Below are 14,154 nucleotides of genomic sequence, written 5' to 3'. Positions count from 1 at the left end.
ATGATTAAGATATTAAGTCTTTCTATAACTGAAGATTTAATGTATGCTATGACATATTGTTTTAAGGGACAGAAATCAATGACTCTTGAACCAGGCACACATATCTTAAGCAATAGTTCCATTTTGGTGACTCAAGTAGCTGATTGATTGCCTGGAAATGAATCCCAATTATGTTCTCTGGCTGTTCACAAGGCATTTTAGGATCTGCTTTGTCCTGCTGTCTTTTAAAGAATTCTAAATTTTTGGACTCATTGTTTTAACATTCAGTTAAAGAGTTATTGTGATGTCAAGATGTCTATGCAGTGAAGAGTAAATATCTTTTTTAGAGTGAAATTTTTTATTTTTGGCAGAAGGTAGCTTTCTCATTCAGTTTTTATTCTTGAACTTTAAAATTTTCTGTTTCTTAAATACAGCATCTGTACTTGTTTTCCTAGTCTTTTAATTTGGGCACCATAGAGCATGTACACAGACACCATGGCGGTGTGATTGCTTTTCCCTGAGAAGCATGTCATAAATTCTAAAATCTACCAACTTTTAATCTTATCAGTTAACTCATATTTGTTAAGCCTGATCAAATATATAAAAATAATAATAGAACAGCAGAAGGTTATTTTGCACAGTGACATTTTATCACTGGTTTTCAAACCATGGGATTCATATCAACACTGTTGTTAACATTTAACAATGATAACTGCTATCTATTGACTGCTTATCCTGTGCCAGGGCTGTTTTGCATTTTCTGTGTGGTACCCCACTGATTCTTGCATCCACTATATTAGGTAGTTACTGTCATTAGCCTATTTTCCTGGTATGGAAATGGTGGTGAGGAGAGATAAATACTGTACCCAAGGTCACTTAATAATAACTGACAGAAATTTAATTTGAACCTTAGAGCCAGTGTTCTTAACCTCTACACTTGCATCTTGTGCAAGGTAATCATCTTGGAAAAACTGGTGGTACAGAGAATTATATTGTATCTTTTAGCTCTGAAACCGCTGATTTTTCTCTAGTCAGATTGCCATTTACTCCCAAAGTAGAAAGTGCTGTAAACAGTGAATAAAAACCTAGAGTTCCCTCTGAATTCCACATTCTCCATTCTTTAATTCATGTTGTACTTACTGTCTCTACCCTAAAGTTTATCCTTTTTTCCACCATCTTTGTTTTTAATGTTTTTTCCGACTCTAATTACTTATCTCTACTTTTCCTTCACACTTGATTTACTAATGTGTATTCAAAGAACACTGGATAGTTTCATTAGAAAGGTAATAGCTGAGTTAATAAGAAACATGTCTTACATAATAGGTTGAAGATTTTCAATCATTTTATACTTTTAAATTATTTATTTCTTGGAATTAGAAGTAAAATTCTAAATGTCCAAAAGAGTAGTAAGAGAAAAATTAGTTTCCCATATACAACAATTGTTGGTGATTTAAACAAAAACTGTTTTATCTTTCTAAAAATATACCCAGCAGGGGCACCTGGGTGGCTCAGTCGGTTGAGTGTCCGACTCTTGATTTGGCTCAGGTCTTGAGCCCAGGGTCCTGGGATCAATCTCTGTGATGAGTGTGAAGTCTGCTTGGGATTCTCCTTCCCTCTCCTGCTGTCCCTGTCCCCATTCATGCATGCACTCTCTCTAAAAAATAAAATAAAATAAAATAAAATAAAATAAAATAAAATAAAATAAAAACCAATAGAATCTAAATACTGGAGTGATTTGTTCTCCATCAGTATCCATTTAAAAAATACGCAAATAAGAGGGATTTCCAGTTATGGTGAAGTGAAGAGTTTGGAGAAATCTCTCCACAACAAGCAAGTATAAAACTGCACAAAGTTGCCAAAAACAACCGCTGCAGGGTTGTGCAAACTGAATAAAGGCAGGCAAAATATTGGGAAGCATTTATTACTGAAAGACTTCCAGAGCTTCAGGCAATATTAGCAGCCTTCTTGCCTGGGATTGCTCCCAGCCACCTTTCCAGCCGTAGTTTTGCCAGCTTACCAGTATAAAGATGGATGCAAAACAAAGTAACCAACAGCTTTGCTGCTAGAGGGAGCAAACAATTTTAGATGAGGAACAACATCACTGTTTTGTCAAATAAGCTTTACAAACTGAGTAGAAGCTTTGATAGTCCAAGGTTATGTTCCTCTTTGAGGTGAGCTATGGACAGTCAGAAAATCAATGACAGGGTTCTGCAAATGAGAGTGTCATAAAAGGCTGAGATAAGGTCTGCACTCACACCTGGTAGATTGGGAAACCACACATGAGCAAACAGTAAAAAGCAAGACAGACCTAAGGAAAGCCTTCAATTCTGAATATGTTCTCAAACCACAAACAGATGGACTCACAGACGATGGAAGGTACATAGGTCAAGGTGGTCAGTCAGTGTCTGCCCACGTCATTAGCTAACTTCTAAGGTATGCAGCCACAGAAGCAACCTCTAGGAAATGAAGCCAGAGAATGAAGATAAGAATAAAAAATTGAGCACAGACATCGGAGGCTGCATCCTGCAGGGGAGACAGATTCCAAAGTTTAAGACCAGGCAGGTTACAATAGCAGCAACAAAATGCTCAGAAAAAATAAAATAGAGCTCATGATTTCTACTATCTATCATCTGAAATGTCCAGATCTTTTCAACCAAGATGTAAGAGACATGCAGTAAAACAGTAAAGTGTGACTTGTGTTCAGAAAAAAAGGAAAAAAAGAAGAGGAAATAACACCGAGAGGGCCCAAATGTTGGGTTTGTCAGACAAAGCAGCATGTACAAATATGTTCTTAAGAGTTAAAAGAAACCATGTCCCAAGAATTAAAATAAAATATAATGATAATAACAAATAGGGAATATCGTTAGGGAAATAGAAGCTATAACAGGATTAAAAAGGAAATTCTAGAGTTAAAAATGAAATGAAGTAGTCCCTAGATGGTCTCAATAGCAGATTTGAGATGATAGAAGAAAGAAAGAACCAGTAATTTTGAAAGTAGATCAATAAGGATTATTCATTCCAGTGACCATGAGAAAATAAAGATTGACAAAAATGAATGGAGCCTCAGGGACTTAATAAAAAACTATCCTGTCTATCAATATATATTTCATTAATATTCCAAAAGGAGAGGAAAGAGAGAAAGGGGCAAGAAACTAATAAAAAATAATGGTTGAATGATTCCCAAATTTTATGAAAAGCATTAGTTTACATATCCAATGAACCCTAAGTTAAAAAAACAAAAACAACAGAGAGATCCACACCCAGATACATATAGTCAACTGTTGAAAACCTACCTGATTTTAAAACTTACTATATAACACTATACTAGTCAAGGCAGTGTAATATTGGTATAAGAACAGATGTATATAACAAGGAAAGAATGCAATCCAAGAAAACCCCCAAACTGCACATTTATGGTGAATTGATTTGTGACAGAGGTGCCAAGCGATTTCAATTGGGAAAGGAGGACTTTTTCAACAAAAGTGAGACAATTGGATAGCCCTATCTCTACCCCTCCTTCCAAAAGATTGTAGATACCTTACTCCATGCATAAAATTAACTCAAATGGATCATAGTCCAAAATATAACAGGTAAAACTGTAAATTTTGTACAAGAAACACAGAAAATCTTTGTGACCTTGAGTAGGCAAAGATTTCTTAGATATGGTATCAAAAGTGTGACACATGAAAGAAAAAATTTGATAAACTGGACTTCATCAGAATTTAAAACTTCACTTTTCAGTTTGAGACAATGAGGTCATGGACTATTAAGAAAATGAAAGATAAGTCAAAGACTGGGAAAAGATTTTGTAATCTATCTGATAAAGGATTCCAGATTATATAAAGAACTCTTATAACTCCCTTAGAAGTGGACAAAACAAGTTCAGTAAAAATGGGCCAGAGATTATAATAAACCAAGGAAAGAATATGATTGGCTAACAAGCACATGAAAAAATGCTTAGCATCATTAGTCATTAGGGAAATGCAAATTAAAACCACAATAAGATGCTACTATACATCACCAGAATGGCTAAAATTAAAAAGTCCATCAATACCAAACGTTGCTGAGGATGTGAAGAAACTCTGCATTGCTGACAGGAATGTAAAGTCCTGCAACCACTTTGGAAGACAGGCACGCAGTTTCTTAAAAAGGTAAATACACATTTCCATTCTACCCAGCAATTCCAGTCCTAGGTATCTACTGAAGAGAGATGGAAACATGTCCACATAAGACTTGCATAAGTTTTCATAACAACATTACTCATTGTTCCCAGTCAAAAACTGGAAACAAACCAAATATCCATCAACTGGTGAATGGATACACAAAGTAGGGAATATCCATACAGTGGAGTATTTAGTCAGCAATAAAAGGGAATGAACCCCTGAATATGCAACAGCATGGATGAAACTCAAAGGTATTACGCTAAGTGAAAGAAACCAGCCATGAAAGACACAGATGATTCAAACTGATATAAAATTTCCAGCAAAGGAAAAACTATAGAGATAGAAAGTGGGTCAGTGGTTGCAGGGGGTGGGGAGAATGTGACTGGGTATTGATTACAAACTATACATGGGGATTTTTGGGGCGGTGATGAAAGTATTTTAAAACTCGATTGTGAAAATGGTTGCAGAATTGTTACAAATTTAATAAAAATCCTCATACTGTTCATTTAAAATGGGAAAATTATATGATATGTAAATTTTAACCCAATAAAGCTTTAAATAACAAATTAGGAGGATATATGGATAAATAGATGGATGGATTTATGGCAAAACAAGTACAATACAGTGTTAATGGAAAGTCTATGTAGCGGGTTTTTGGATATTAACTATAAAATTCTTTGAAAAATACACACTCTCTTCCTTAAAAAATTCAAATTTTATGTCTTCCCTTTCTCTCCTTGAACTTGCATTTTCATTCCACTTCAATTACAGTATTTTATGCTGATATAATACTTTTTCAAATCAAATAGCTTTCATGGACTACTCTTGTTTCTTTGCGATATGCGTTGTATATACATTTTCAAATTTTTAATTAACTATGAGCGTAACCCTCTAAATATTTAAAATGTTTCTGGATGTGGTTATGAATGCAAACAACCTAAATGTGTTTGTTATAAACACACTGAGACAATACCGGGTATGGTTAAAACAGACATATTCTGGGGTCAGACTTCCTAGATTCAAACCCGCCTCTGCCCAGCAAGGTAGCCTTGGGAAAGTTTCCTAAACTCTGTGTATCCATTGCCTCAACTGTAAAATGGGGTAAAAATAATATCTAGCCCATAGCAATCTTAAGGAAGTTCAATGAGTTAAAAATGTATAGCACTTAGAGTTCATAGAAAGCACTATATATGTGTTTGTTACTATTTTTATGTTGATGCTTATGCACAAAAGGTAAAATTTTCCTATAATCATGTGATGAATTTCAGTTATTGTTCAGCATGTATGTTATCCCTATTTTCCATTGTAACATTACAGAGCGAAACTTGTTTTCATAAATCAGTAGATAGAAATGCAAGAAGGGTTTTTTTTTTCTTAAAGTATAACCAAGTCAATTAGAATTCCATGCTAAAAAATCACTTCCCGTTTTTTGTCACCAAATATTTTACCTGATTCTTCACTGGATGACCTTGTTCAATTTTATCAAAAGCAAGGGTTTGGAGGTGACCTGACTTGCAAAAGTTTTTTTCCCTCTGTCTTCCCACTCATTTTCCTTTGCAACCACCATTCCAGGTTTTGGATTGCACCCCTAGTACCTCATTAGGTTTTTTACTGTCTGGGACAGTGGGCCTGTGTAATATTCAGAGAGACGGGAAGGTTGGCTTCCCCTCTATGGAGTGATGGAGATGGATATCGGGAAAGAGAAACAGTGTGATCCGTTGGCTGCTGACCTTAGGCAAATCTAAGGAAACAATACATGTGGATAGATTTTGTGTGTGGGCTTAGTTTGAAGAACTGTCTCTGGGGACCCTGTCTTCTGTTGGGTGTTTGAAGCAGGAACATCACGCCCAGCATCTGCCAACTTGAGTTCTCTGTTCTTGCCCCTATTGGGTATGGATACTCAAAGTGGCCTCTTAGTAAACAGGAGGAAATGAAATTTGAAAGAAAATAATTATTATTTTGGCTGAGCACACATTATGGGTTAAATTTTGTCTTCAGGGATTAACAAATTTGGACATTTTCACATAAAAAGTAGTTTCTCATATGAAAGGACACTCTTCTTTGTGAGCATATTCTTTGGATTACTTTATGTACTGATATAAATAATATTATATTACAGAAATATTAACATATAGTAAAAATGAGACCCGTAATCCCATATCACCCTGAAAGATTCTGATTTTTCTGTTAAAATTATCTTCATACAGTATGTTTTTTTCATAGTCTCAAATTTTTTAAAATTTTGGAACAGTTTAGATTTACAGAAGAGATGTGATGATAGTACCTATATACCTTTCACCCTCTTTCCCTAATGTTTTTTCCCTAGCTTTACTGAAGTATAACTGACAAATAAAAATTATATTTTTTAAATGTTTACAATATGATGGTTTGATATACACACACATTGTGACATGATTACCACAGTCAAGCTGATTAACACATCTGTCACCTCACACAGTTATCATTTTTCCTTTTTGTGGTGAGAACACTTAAGATCTACTCTGTCAGCAAATTTCAAGTATACAATGCAGTATTCCTAACTATGGTCACAATGCTGTACACTGGATTCCCCAAACTTATTCATCTTATAACTGGAAGTTTGTACCCTTTGACCCCCACCCCCCAGCCCCGTTCTGCCCTCCTTTTCTATGAGCTTGACTTTTTTAGATTCCACATATTAAGTGAGATCATACAGTGTTTGTCTTTCTGCACAATGTGATACTTTTAGTGTGTTTTCTGTCTGTAGCAAGATGAATGGCTTGAAAATGGCATTCATTTTTAGGATTCTCTTCCACATATTTCTTTTTGTTGCCACAGAAGACTATCGTACATTTGAGAGTGACAGAGCCTTAAGAAAAGAGGGTCTGAGATGAGCCAGCCCAGAGAGTGCAGCTTTGTTAAGTGGCTCTGGGAACATTTCACCAAGTGTGTGCAGCAGCAGCTCACCGGTTTTCTTTCATGCTCTGCCTCTGGACCGCATCTCCCTGAATATTTCTATGTGTGCTCCATCTACTCCATTAACTTCCCTTATCACAGCTGTCTTAGGAGTACACTGTCATTTGCAGTTTATAGCTTAGTTAAAAAAAATTTACCAAATCCTAACTCAAGGCATTTAATTTTTTGGGACAATGTAGAACATTTCAGTAGGTTTGAGGGGATAGAAAAGCAACATTTTGAATTAAAAAAATAGAGATCAGAACGCCTGGGTGGCTCAGTCGTTGGGCGTCTGACTTCAGCTCAGGTCATGATCTCATGGTTTGTGAGTTCGAGCCCTGCGTCGGGCTCTGTGCTGACAGCTTGGAGCCTGGAGCCTGCTTCGGATTCTGTGTCTCCCCCTCTCTCTGCCCCTCCCCTGCTCATGCTCTCTTTCTCTTTCTCTCTTTCAATAATGGATACACGTTAAAAATTTTTTTTTAAAAATAGAGATCTGTCTACCTTGAATGTTCCTTTATTTCCTCCCCTCCAATTCATCACATAAAACTACTTCATGTATGGCAAAGGAAACAAGTGACAAAACTAAATGGCAATCTATGAGATGGGAGAAAATATTTGCAAATGCCATATTGGATAAAGGGCTAGTATCCAAAATCTATAAAGAACTTATCAAACTCAGCACCCCAAAAATAAATAATCCAGTTAATGAATGGGCAGAAGACATGAACAGACATTTTTCCAAAGAAGACATACAAATGGCTAACAGACACATGAAAAGATTCTCAACAGCACTCATCAGGGAAATACAAATCAAAACCACAATGAGATACCACCTCACACCTGTCAGAATGGCTAAAATTAACAACTCAGGAAACAATAGATGTTGGTGAGGATGCAGAGAAATGGGAACCCTCTTGCACTGTTGGTGAGAATGCAAATTAGTGCAGCCACTCTGGAAAACAGCATGGAGGTTCCTCAAAAAGTTAAAAATAGAACTTCTCTACAACCCAGCAACTGCACTACTAGGTATTTATCCAAAGAATACAAAAATTCTGATTTGAAGGGGTACATGCACCCCAATATTTAGAGCAGCATTATCAACAACAGCTAAATTACGGAAAGAGCCCAAATATCCATCAGCTGATGAATGGATAAAGAAGATGTAATATGTATACGTGTGTGTGTATATATATATATATATATATATATATATATACACACATATATATATGCGCGTGTGTGTGAATATATATATATACATATGCACACAATGGAATATTACTCAGCCATCAAAAAGAATGAAATCTTTCTATTTGCATTAACATGGATGGAACTAGAGTGTATTATGCTAAGTAAAATAAGTCAGAGAAGACACATACCATATGATTTTGCTCATATGTGGAATTTAAGAAACAAAATGACCGTAGGGAAAGGGAAGGAAAAATAAAATAAGAAAAAATAGGGAGACAAACCATATTAAGAGTCTCTTATGGTTTGCCTATAGAGAATAAGCAGGGTTGCTGGAAGGGGGGGGGATGGGCTAAATGGGTGATGGGCATTATGGAGGGCACTTGTGAAGAGCACTGGGTGTTATATCTAAGTGATGAATCATGTAAATTCTGCTTCTGAAACCAATACTACACTGTATGCTAACTAACCTGAATTTAAATAAAATCTTGGAAAAAAAACGTAGTTCCTATGTAAATACTTTCCCTTTTTACCTTGTAAAAATATTTAGCTTTCATGTTTCCTACTCTGAAAATGGTCTTCTAAAGTTTCAGGAATTGCCAAGGACATTTGAGGTCCAGGTTGGTGACAAACATTGGGTGTCATCACCATTTGGTTTCTCAGACATGTGGTTCCCTAATAGGAGTGTGGTTCCAGTAGATGCAGAGGGAGAGCAGCCCGCAGACTAATTGGCATGCAGGGGGAGCAGGAGCGGCCAAATGACTTACAAGGGATCCGCTGTGTCCTAACAGCTCTAAAGACTTTCTGCAGACCCGGGCAAGGCGGTGCAGGCTGTGTTTGGAGTAGCTCAGACAGGAAGCCAGTTAGCAGCATGGCAGCTGCTTGATTAAAGAGCATTGTTCAGTAGAATCAATGGGAACAGAAATCAACTATAAACTCTGCTTGCTTCCCCGAGGAGGGACAAAGTATGTTCGTTTACAGCAGACCAATGTGGGGTATGTCTTGTGTAGTGCTGAGTTGTTAGGAAAACCTCCCTTGGGCTGTTCCTACCCTAATGTTAGTCCTTCTCACGGCAAATTAATGATTTTATACTTCAAGATAACTTGCCTCATGTTGTGAATGCCTGTCTCTCTGGGCATTATTTTCTTCACATGTATTTTCATATGATGGTGAGGCATTTGGATAGCATTTTTTGCTTTTTGTTGTGTTTTATGTATGTTTATGTATGTTATAGTCCTATTTTATAGGTTAGCATTGGCAAACATTGAGCTAAGTTATGGAAATCATGTGTTTTTGTTGTTGTTGTTTGTTTGTTTTAATATGGAGATGGGGTGCCTGGGTGGTTCAGTTGGTTAAGTGTCCAACTTCAGCTCAGGTCATGATCTCACAATTTCTGAGTTTGAGCCCTGCTTCAGGCTCTGTGCTGACAGCTCAGAACCTGGAGCCTGCTTTGGATTCTGTGTCTCCCTCTCTCTGCCACTTCCCCACTCACACTCTGTCTCTCTCTCTCTCTCGAAAATAAATAAACATTAAAAAAATAAAAAAAATATGGAGACATAAAGGCATATTTTGATTTTTAAAGCCAACTTCCTAAAGCAGACATAGAGCTGGAAGAATGTTACACAGTCATGATTGGTTCCCTTATCATCTGGGAGTTGACTTCTGAAAGAACAGCAGAGAATGGATAAACAGGCTCAGCCAAGGGGGGGTTCTCTGATTTCTTTTCCATGTTTGCCTCTTTCTTTGGGCATTTCTTTGTGAAATACCTCCCCCCTCAAAAAACCCTTTTGTTTCTGATAATGTATTTTTAAAGTATTTTAAAAGATGGTAGTTATACATAGAAACATATTTTGGCTTTTACTCAGTTCTCTGTAAGGTGGAAATACTTTTCTTTCTCATTTTTTCTTTTCCACTTTCTTTCCTGCATTTTGTCAGTGTGCCAAGTATTCTTCCAAACATGGATTATCTTGTATAATGTTCATACTGTCCTATGAAGCTAATTTTAATTCTTATTATTTTCCCCATTTTATAAGAAAGGAAAACAGTCTTGGAAAGGTTAAATGGGTAGGCTAAGGTCACTCAGTTCAGAAAGGACTCACATTCATTTGCATCTAGCAACTAGGTTCCATAGCCTATGTTTTAAAAATTACTCTATAAGATGGTATTCCTAAACTCTGAAACTTCTCTGAATTTGAGACATGTCTTTTGTTATATTGTGTATAAAGATACAAGAACAGTGATCTCTTCTCTTTCGGTTTTGCTGTTCTACACTTATTCAGTATCATTTCTTACTGATTTTTCTCCTACTAGAAAGGGCTAGATCACGTACATTGGGCAGAAAATCACTTTCTTTTATTCCCATGTTTACAAGAGAAATAAAATATCTCCCTTTACTCAGAAGAAAACTAAGTCAACATTTCATTTTGGCTTTGTTCCTATTAAGATACGGATCTTATTCGCAAAGCTTTCAAACATCTTGGATCTGCCTTTTTTCTCAGACTATTTCTCCTTTTTTGCATCTCCCATAAAACAAGGTTTAAGAGAATATATTCTAGATTTGTGTTTTGGCTGTTGTGGATTTTTTCTTCTCAAGGAAAACATCTTTTCTTTGGAATTTATTGAACAAGTGAATATTTTTCTGTTCTTGGTATGCTGTGGCTGTGATTGGAAAATTCTAATATACCCTGATTGTACCTTATGTCATATATCTGAAAGTATTGTAAGAAAAATGCTTTTGGAGTAGGAGTCCTTTATCATGGCATTCATGAGCTTTAGAGGGTCTTATTGTAGTTGTCTGAAAATATTGGTTTGGCTTTAGAGTTCCAGGAGATCCTGAAATTGTAATGGTGTAGCTTTGGTTGATCTCTAAAGTTACTTTCAGATTTTTATCTGAATTATTTATATATTTATTTATATATTTATTATTTATTTATTGTAATATAAATTCTTTATCTTATTATTTGCATTGGTTGAGATTAGCAGCTTCTTTTTTGTATTTCATATGGATTTTTTTAGGATATAAAGTGTACTAAGTTTGCTGGGAGCTTCTTTATGCATATTTCCTCCTCCCCTTAGCCGTATTCATTCCTTCATTCATTTATTACATTTACATTGTGCTATAGTCAAACTATGTCTCCTCAAACTAAGTAGGATCACTCCATTATAAATTCATTCTGTAGTTCTCCATGGTAATTTTATCACTCTTTACAAATTAAGTATTTGTATTATGTCTACTCACTGTGCCAAAAGCTACAGGAGCCTCGGGATTGGGCACACTGCCTGACATAATAGGATCTCCAGAACATCACTGTTGAATGAATATATTACCATGTCCGTTTATAGTGCCTGGCATCTACCTGAGATTCACTTTATATCTGTTGTAAATAGGTAATCACTATGGAGTGTTGGAGGGGTAGAAAAAGAAGAAACACAACATGATCCTTATGTCAGGGAGCTTACAATTCACCAGGGGAAAAGGAAGTATCAAACCCATAGTTCTGAGTTAGGTGCTGTAGGAAATGAAGAGAAGGACAAGTGATAGCAGGCAGCATGGAAGGAAGACTTCTCAGTGGAGACCTGGTATGGGGAATGACTTATGGGTAGAGAGAACATGTCAAGTAATCTGAAAAGCAGGATCAGCAAGAAGGGTGAGGAAGACCCCTTGGTGCAGAGGCCACTGCAAGGAGTCTATAGAATTTCCCCAGTTGCAGAACTGTCTCTGTCTCTGTCCTTGGGCACTAGAAACAAGTGATTTGCCTAATATCAGTGAATGAAGAGCCACGGCCAGATTAGGGGGCTGTTGGAAATTTGTGATGGGGAAAAGGGTTTTTGAAAAGGAGAAAGAGCAGCACTGGGAGCAATAGCAAAGCTCTGATGGTAGTCTTGGAGCACAGGATGCCCCAGGGTGGAGAGCAGAGGAGGGCAAGTCTTGTGTGGAACGCAACCATGAGATGCTAAAAGGAAAGTATAATAATAGCTAAGCAAGTTTTGTTCTAGAAGGAGACAGGATATCCACGAGCCAAGCTCCATCTATGTATCTCGTGAACCTCATGCGGATGAATGAGGATGGTTAGGGCAGAAGCCAAGCCAAGGAAGGAACATCACTGTGACCACCATGAGGGGTGGGGACTTCTGGGTTGGGACACCTGCATGTGTGGTTGATCTTGCAGAGTAGCTGTAAAACCAAGACATCACAGGCTAACCATTCCCTTCTGCTGCCCAAGCATTCACTTTGTATCTATTTGGGGTCATTTAGCCTTTCGTCCAGTAATTGTTTTCCCCTTTATCTCCCAGTGTATCTGCCTCCTGAGATTCAAGATGGCCCCAGATGTAACTGTTCCATCCTCTTAAGGATAGGAATACTGGTACCTTCATCCACTACAACTCCCAGTCACATACTTTCCACAAATAATAAAGTCTGCTTTTCTGCTAGCAGTTTGTTATTTTCTCTCATCCTTGCTCCCCACCTTGCATACCACATATTCTAAATAAAGCCTGATTTGTTGGCTTCATTTCCCCTTTCTTAAAAAAAAAAAAAGGTTTTGGTCACGATTTAAAAAACAAGAATAACACCAAAATCATCAACTTAAAAAAAAACAAGAGGGGCTTTGTAGAGTGAGAAACCATAGCACAGAAATTAGAGTTTACCAAAAATACCCTTAGAGAGTGTCATCAATAGTGTCAACAATAAAATCCTGGGAGTTAGGAATCTGATTCTAGTCCTTCATTTTCAACAGAAATAATTATTTTTATGGATGACTGTTCCCAAGTGTTTGATGATTCCTGGATTCAGTGTTCCAGATGAAAGCATCTGTTCTAAACCCTGCTAAAGTACCTCCAGAATCATTTCTTCACATTCCCACATTTCAGTGAAGGCACCAAAATGTAGCTGGAAGTAATTACTTCAGACTAAGCCCTGATGCTAATGGCACTACCTCATTAGTGTTGTGGCTCAGTGAGGAGTCAGAGTGTATTTTTAATGAGTTTAGAATGGTAATAAAATAAAAGTGGAATTGTTGGGCAGAAGGAATATGTAATCCTATTATACTAATGTCTCAACGTAAAGGGAATAGTGACAGGAATTGTAAAGGATTGTATTACTTTTGCTCTCGTCTCTGCCTTTAATGTTCCTGGCTGCTTGAGATCTTGCCCTTTGTGATATGCATACTTCCCTCTCCACCTAAATCTCCCCTTCCTGCAGGTGTCAGATCAGATTTCAAGTTCTCTGTGAAGTTTTCCTGACCACAAGATGTATCTTTCTCTAAAAGCTGGTGGTAGTATTGTTTGGGCACCAAAAATGTTGTGTTTCATGCCTCAATTCTGTCTCCTTCTGTGGCAGTGCCACACACAAAACAACCTTGGTAGGTTAATTTATTTCTAAAAAGCATTAAGAAGAGGATATGTAGAGAACATGGACAACATTAAATTTTGTTCAACAGTTTTTGAGGAATTAGAATTTTGAGGAATTTAGAGCACTCTGAGGGAAAAAAAAATCTGAAGCCTTTGCTCTTATCCAAAATGTTATTGAAGCTTAATAGATATGCAAATACATCAAACTTCCCAGAATCCCATCCAGAAGTACATGAACATCTTTGTAAACATCATATGAACTCTTTGTACTGTGAGCGCTATCAATGATTGATGGCCTGGAAAGACAAAATTACCCATATATCCATCCACCCACCAATTTAGAAGCACTAAGTGTTAGTGCTAGGTGTTGGGACACAGAAATAAAAAAAATGTCATGAGTAGAATTCCTGCCCTCATGGAGATCCTGCCACCCCAAATGTAGGAGACAGAAATGAGGGTAGAACCAAACCATGAAGGACTTTTATGCTAGAAATATCTCTCTGGGAGCATTAGAAGTAATAGAGTGGAGATGTGGCAAAGG

Source organism: Prionailurus bengalensis, chromosome B4 (genome assembly GCF_016509475.1).
Source record: "Prionailurus bengalensis isolate Pbe53 chromosome B4, Fcat_Pben_1.1_paternal_pri, whole genome shotgun sequence".
Classification (NCBI taxonomy): domain Eukaryota; kingdom Metazoa; phylum Chordata; class Mammalia; order Carnivora; family Felidae; genus Prionailurus; species Prionailurus bengalensis.
This window is presented reverse-complemented; position numbering follows the sequence as displayed.